The following is an 8,246-nucleotide window of genomic DNA, read 5'->3' as shown; positions in this document are numbered from 1 at the left end:
TTGATCTGTAACTAAAGCAGTAATAAGACAGCCAAGGAAAGACCTCAGTTTCCTAAAGTTAGAAAGAAAAATGGTTCATAAAACTCTGCATCTGTATCCTAATGCTAGATGGTACTTATTTTGTGTAGTCCTAAACTGCTTAGTATAAAATACACTTCCTCAAAGGCACCACTGCCAAAGTTGCACATGCTACAGTTACCCTTTAAATTAGACATGTGTTCACTGTGCTATATAATTTCTGATTCCTTTACCTAACATGCCTAGTCCAACACTTTTTTCTTCAATCACATTCTGAGATCCAATGTATAAATCCAATATTGAATGTCTCATTCATAACTGTTTTAAAGAATCTTATTTTGTGTACTATATGTCCGTATCAAAATAGTGTACTTTGCAATATAAAATTTTTCTACATATAGATAATGCAGCCAACTATCCAAGTGTCAAACTAAAACATCAATAAACCTTGAAAAGTGAAATATATATAGTTTATGAAATTTTTCTGCCAAGTAAGTGATCTAAAATCTTTCTATCCTGATCAATGTCATTTGTAATGTAAGTCTTAAACTAAGAAGAAATAAAATTGTTGTACTTATGGATTGGAAGCCTTAATGTTTCTAAAATGCTCATACTACTGAAGTAATCAACAGAGTCAATGCAACTGCTAACAAAATTCCAGTGGCACTTTTTGTAGAAATGGAAAAAAAAAATCCTAAAATTCATATAGAATATCAAAAGACCAAAATAGTCAAAGCAATCTAGAGAAAGAAAAACAAAGAAGGAGTCCTCACATTTTGTGCTTTCGGAAACATATTATAAAGCTACAGTGATCAACACTGTATAATACTGGCATAAAGATAGACATATAGAACAATGCAGTAGAATAGAGAGACCAGAAGTAAATGTTTGCAAATGTGATCAAATGATCTTCAACAAAGGTATGAAAAAAATACCTCAATGGCTAAAGAAATATCTCTTCAACAAATGGTACAGAAAAAACTGGATATTCACATGCAAAAGTATGAAGTTGGATTCTTACAACACAAACACAATTTAACTTAAAATATAGACCTAAACATAATACTTGAATCTATATAGTTCCTAGAAGAAAACATCGGAGAAAAGCTTCATGACATTGGATTTGGCATTGATTTCTTGGGTATAACACCAAAAGCATGAGCAACAAAAGCAAAAATAGATAAATGAGACTACACAAAACAAAATCTTTTGCACAGTGAAGAAATCATTTAACAAAGTGAGAAGGCAATGTATAGAGTAGGAGAATATATTTGACAAGAGTTTCGCTAAGAGTTTACCATGGAGTCATGGTATTGCTGCCATGTCCTTTATTTTGTTTAGGCAAATGGCCTGCAAGAACCTTACTTGACACTAGACCCCTCATGCAAATGCATGCCCTGAATAGCAGCCACAAAGTCACAACTAAGCTCCTGATTCGATAACCCTAACAGCCCTTGTGATACAGCCCTTCTGCCTCCCAGCTCCTTCTTCTTCTATGTCCCTTACATAAGATCCTCACTAGACTTATCAAAACCCTAATCTTTTTGTTTAAATTGAACAATTCTTCCTTAGATCATGAACCCCAAAGCACTCTATCTATAGACTCTAGTTAAGGCAAGTGCCCCAGGTCTTATGATTCTCTGTCTGTGCTTTGCCTTCACCTCTTCATATGGCCCGCCAGGTATTTCCTCCAATAATAAACTCCTCTATTTCAATTTCATTTGTGGTCTGTTGTTGAACCATGGCTCACCATCTGGTACCTTGTGCTATACTTAGCAAGTGTTACTTTGACAGATTCATGGCAGGAATTAATATCCAGAATACACACAGAACTTCTACAACTCAACAACAACAGCAACAAAATATACACATCCCTTGCCAGTTAACTCAATTAGTCAAGAGCACAATTCTAAAATGACAAAGTTGTGGGTTTGATCCCCAATCAGAGCACACATAAGAATCAACCAAAGAATGCGTGACTGAGTGAAACAACAAATAAATGTTTCCTTTCCCCTCCCTTCTTTCTCTTTTCTTCTCTTTGTCTAAAAATAAAATAAAATAATAAAATAAAAAATCCCTGGCTGGATAGCTTGATTGGTTGGAGCATCATTCTGGAGCATGGAGGTTGCCAGTTTGATACCCTGGTCAGGGTACATACAAGAACAGTCTGATGTTCTTCTCTGTCTCTCTCTCTCTCGCTCACTCTCATTCTCTCTCCCTCCCTCCCTTCCTCTCTCCCTGCTTCTCTCAAAAAAATAAAAATAAAAATAAACACACACACACCATACATATATATGGGTAAAGCATGGGTAGACCTTTTCCCAAAGATGATATACAAATGGCCAAAATCATAAGAAAATACTCAGCATCACTAATTGTTAAGGAAATGTGAACCACATTAAGTTATCACTTCACACTTGTTAGAATAATCACTATAAAAAATAAAACAAAAATAATAAGATGTAGAGAAATCGGAACCCTTGTGCACTGTTAATAGGAATGTAAAATGATACAGCCATTAGATAAAACAGTATGGAGGCTCCTGAAAAAATTAAAAATAAGACTACCATATTATCCAGCAATCCCACATCTGGATATATATCCAAAGATAATGAAATCAGTATCTAAAAGTGATATCTGAACACCAAAGTTCACTGAAGCATTATTCACAAGAGCCAAAAGGTGAAGTAATCTAAATGTCCACTGATGAGTGAATGAAGAAAATGTGAGATGTACATACAACTGAATATTATTCAGCCTTCAAAAAGAAGAAAATCTTGTCATGTGACAAAATGTGGAGGAACCTTGAGGATATTATGCTAACTGAAATAACTCAGTAACCAAAAAATAAATATTGCATGATCCCACTTATCTGAGATATCTAAAGTAGTCAAACATTTGGAAACAAAGCAGATGGCGGTTGCCAGGGGATCAGTGTGGGGAGGAGTTGAAGGGAGTTCTTGTTCTATTATATAGTTTCAATTTTTGGAACACTAAAAAGAGATCTGTTGCACAACAATATGCATATAATTAACACTACCGTACTCTGTACTTATAAATGGGTAAGATGGTACATTTTAGGTGTTTTTCTATGATAAAAAATAAATAAATAAAATTTTAACCAGGAGTAAATAGGTTCTTTCATTGCTTACCTTTACTGTGATCTGATATCACTCAACTATAATAAAAGTTTGCATGTAGCGTGTGTTGGGAGCAAAGAAGGAACCTGGTGTACTTCGTTCATAATTCTATTCTACCAGTAAGAAAATCAAGGTTTAGCAGATTAAGTATTTTACCTAAAGCCATGTATACATAAATGGTTACATTAATATTCAAATTAATTACATCTGACTCCAAACGAGCACTGAAATATATTTTGTTTTGCAGCTATTATTGGGTTTTGTTTGGTTTTTGCTGACCTAGAAAAAAAATGCACATGACAAACATTTTGCAGCATGAACTTTCTTGTCGTGAATTTTATTGATTTTTTTCAAGCTTATAAAGACTGTAATTATACATCGGTTAATTTTATTTACAATATATAATATGTATGCATCTGTGGAATAATAGTAGACATTCATAAACAGCAGTATACACTGAAATTCTGCCTTTAATAATACTCAGCTCATTTGACTATTTTTACAATCACGATGTAGTTTGTGTAATTATTATAGCATTTTGTTGTTAATAAAAGTGAAGTTAAGTCGAAGTAACCGAGTGTATCAAGGTAGATCTTTTGTTAATAGCAGTAGCAGGAAAGCCTGCATCCTCTTGATCTTTGTCTGGGTTTTTTCCAGAAAGCACGCTACCAGCTACCATTTTGTACATTTACCCATTATTAAAAAGAGAATAATGCTTCACATAAATTTAAGAGATGAAGCACAAGCTTTCAAAAATATTTCTAGCAGTGGGTTGCCTATGACTCTACTAATTTTCTTCTAGAAAGTTATTTCTCATCTACATTAATAGTATTTGGATAAAAACTTTTAGAAGGCCTGCTCTAAAATATTTAAAAGCAAAATTCTAGCCAATGTCATATATACACTTAAGGCAATAAAAATTACCACTTAAATCTGTATGAAATCGAAGCATATTCTTTTATCCACTCAATTTATGATACTCCAAGTTGTCCTCAGGATGTCCTAGATTAATTTTATTTACAATCATGTGTTGTGTTGTTTTCATTTCTCTCCCCCACCCCCCAGTATTGTTGTTTCAGTGTAAATTACACCCTGCATCCTTCTGTTCACTCCTTTCTGCCTTAGCTCTGCTTAGTGATTTATTGTTTGCAGACAATTCCAATTCTTGGGGCCTTCCAACATAGTAGATGTGCTTCCTCAGCTGTTTACGTGGTTCTCTGACAATATTGTGTGTAGTCCAGGCCAAGTAAGAAGGAGCTTTAGCTTCTTAGCTTATTCTAATTATTCTGACTTGTACTGGTTTAAAGTCAATTGAACAGAGGCAGACAGAGGATCAGTCTCAGCTTGTTCAATTTTTTTTTAAGATTGATCTTTTCTTTCTATCTGTGTCTTACAAGAGCAGTATTCATTTTATCCTTTTAATGTATGAGTAATTCAATATATAGCTCTCCTTGCAGTGTACAGAATATCTCTTTTTCTCCTTCAGCTTCTATTCTATTAGCCCTTTTAAAATGACATTTAAAAAGATATCCACAGGACTAATTCAAATATAGATCTTACTTACTGGAGACATAGGCATGGCTCTTCCCTCTCACTAAAGATCTCTGTTACATTCTTTAAAATATATTTATGAAATCATAACCTGTGGAGTAATATATAGATTATGAACATCGGCTACTACAAAGAGGGAAAGATTCAAATGCAGCCAGAAACCTACTTAGGTCGATTATAATTAAGTAGGTAAAATTAAGACATAGACGTTTGAAAAGACATTGGGAAGAGAAGATGAATGAAGAAGATGAATGTATATGTTAAGGAGAATGCATTTTTAGTTAGTATTCATCCAAAATTTAGGAAATGGGTGCCTGTGGGATATGAGTAAACTTTGTTTTTCTTTTACTTTCAAATTGTTCTTGATGAATAGTTTGTGATCTCTCTTCAGTCCTTTGTTTTCCATAACAAGATTATAAAAAGCTCAGAGACCTCCTATGAGGATGCCATTATATGCATAGTATAGACTCAATGACTGAGGAGAAAATGAATGAATAAATAATTACATGGATTTCTTAATTTCTCAAAAATATGATGATGTTATTTAATTTCAAAAGGTACTAGATAGACTACATGAGTCTTTGAAGTCATCTCTTTAAAAAAATTCTCTCATTCAACTAAGAACACAAGTTCTACTAATAATTTGTCTTATATGGAATTATCATTCTCCATTCTTTATAATAGCATGTTATTAACATATTATCCTTTAAAGACAGTCTTTTTTTTTTGTATTTTTCTGAAACTGGAAACGGGGAGAGATAGTCAGACAGACTCCCGCATGCGCCCGACCGGGATCCACCCGGCACGCCCACCAGGGGCGACTCTCTGCCCACCAGGGGGCGATGCTCTGCCCCTCCGGGGTGTCGCTCTGCCGCGACCAGAGCCACTCTAGTGCCTGGGGCAGAGGCCAAGGAGCCATCCCCAGCGCCGGGGCCATCTTTGCTCCAATGGAGCCTTGGCTGCGGGAGGGGAAGAGAGAGACAGAGAGGAAGGAGGGAGGGGGGTGGAGAAGCAAATGGGCGCTTCTCCTATGTGCCCTGGCCAGGAATCGAACCCGGGTCCCCCGCACGCCAGGCTGACACTCTACCGCTGAGCCAACCAGCCAGGGCTAAAGACAGTCTTCAAATTTATTGCAGATTAAATTCCTAGAAAAGGAATTGTAATTTGTAATAATCAAACTCACACCTTATTTTCCCATTGGAACAAAATTGCAATAGGAAGTTATATTTCTCACCCTGAGAGTGCCAGATGCCCATTTTTATAAAAGCAGCCACAAGTATTATATTGAATCAACATAAATGATATACCTACATAACGTGAAGTTTTTAAAGAATACATCCTTTGGGGAAGGAGAACAGCACCATAAGCCATCATATAAAATTACATTTAATGTAACAGAATGCATTACAAAAGATTTAAAATAGTGGACAATATGGCAGAGTATGTGAAAAGTATTTCAGAGGCACAGAGCCCAGGCCTTATAATTCTGTATCCACTGTCACAGTACCTTGAGGATCAGAAGAGCAGTCTCATGACCCAAAACGCCTCTGCCCAAGGTGTTCTAGGTTCCTAGAAACAATATGCAACTCAGCAGTAGCAGAGACTAATTCCTTTAAAAACCTTGTTAGTAAATTTGACTTCACATTCAGGTTATTCTGAACCTCAAGCAGGATGTAAATATGTCCAGTACCTGTCATCCCATATTCTTGACCTGTGATAGCTTCCTTTCTCCTACCTGTGCCTCACGTTGTTTCTCCTTCCCTAAGCTTTCCACTCAGACCTTTGGTTGCACTGAAAGATTTACTTAACACTTTTCCTTAAGGAATACTGTTTTTTCGTTTTTGTTTTGTTTTGGTTTTTTGTTTTTTCCCTAAGCACTAAGAGCCTTGAAACACTCACAAGTGGAAGTTGTCTGTGAGAGAGGCTGGTTAATTGCTCATCAAAAACTTTTAATTTTCCTCTTGGCCACACATCCTCATAGCCCTTGCAATTGGGTGTCTACATGTCTGTATCCAATTCTGGACCATTAAAAACTTCTTATGTGCAATATTCCAAAGAATCTCTCTCTTTCCTTTTGGTTATAATGGACAATAGTATATGGAAGCCTTGGAAACCATCTGATGGGATGGTAATAGAATCATAAGTGGAATGAACCCAGGTCTCTAAATCACTTCTTGGAGGAGAGCTGTTCAGGAGAGCTGATGACTGGGTACGTTACATGAGCACACAATAAATACTTTTATTTGAAGCCATGAAGTTATGGATGCTTTTCAGTTATAGCAGCCCTAATGAATACAGTGTCCATTTAGCCACACCATAGTCCACCAGGACTAAGAAGCACTTTTGTTCATCCTTTTTTTTAATTATCCAATACTTTTAATGTTTTTGCCTTTTCATCTTGAATAAATTTCACCTCTACGCCTCTTCAGAATTTCTTTTTTATCTCAACTGGAATTTATCATATCCAGAACATCTATGCCTCTGACATATTAAATTCAACCATCCCATTCTCTTATCACAGCCTCTATTTAGCTTGATCATTCAGTTCCTCTTTCTTTGCTTTCTTTCCATCTTCGCACCATATTTATCTCCTCAATTCCTCTACTTCTTCCCTCCACTCTAGGTATTAACTGTCCTCACTTCCTAGCTTAGATTACATGCTCCGGCACTTCCATTACCCTCTTTTCAGTATTGGCAATTTCATTTGCCAATTGACCCTCCTCAGCGGATTAGTAGCACTCTCCTGCATGGATTAGTACCTCTATCAATTCAAGGTCTCTGATATCAATTAAGCTCTCAAAGTGCCCAGAAATAATTCTGTTTTTCTAATCAATTTCTTCTCCTATTCTCCACAGCCATTATTTTAAACCCTTTCACTTGTCCAGCTCTATGATACTGCCATCATGCCTCTCTCTCAGCCAGTCACCTGTTCATCACTGTACAGAGAAAACAGAAGGGACTAAAAGGAAATCTGCAATAACTTCCTGTTATAAAACCTAAAGTGAATTCACATCTTGTCAATGGAACCTACGTTTCTTAATATTTTTATTCTTTCACTTGTGATTGGCGTCTCTTAGATGGCTAGATAAAATACACAATTCTCAGTTAAATTAAAATTTTAGATAATATTTTTTTTAGTATAAATCTCAGGCAATATTTGGAATATATACTAAAAGTTATTGTTTATCTAAAATTCAGATTTTTCTGTATATCTTGCCTTTTTTTTTTTTTTACTTTTTATTAAATATGGCAACCTGATTTACTCCACTTCTACCCTCTATCCAAGTTTTCCTGAACATTCCATTCTCTTTCGTGTCTTCAGTATACCATTTCTAGAGGTTATTCTCATGAACACTTAACGTGCTCAGCTCCCAAACTAAATTATTCTCCCCTGGCCCATGTTCCCCTCCAATGACATGAACCCAAAAAACTTTCACCGTAATAACCAAATCTAAAACAGATGCTTTTTTATTCAAGGTGGGCGGTTTAGGAAATCCTCAGCTAAAATCTTTGAAGAACAATGGTTCCTTAAACCAC

This window comes from Saccopteryx bilineata, chromosome 6, assembly GCF_036850765.1.
Source record: "Saccopteryx bilineata isolate mSacBil1 chromosome 6, mSacBil1_pri_phased_curated, whole genome shotgun sequence".
Taxonomy (NCBI): Eukaryota; Metazoa; Chordata; class Mammalia; order Chiroptera; family Emballonuridae; genus Saccopteryx; species Saccopteryx bilineata.
This window is presented reverse-complemented; position numbering follows the sequence as displayed.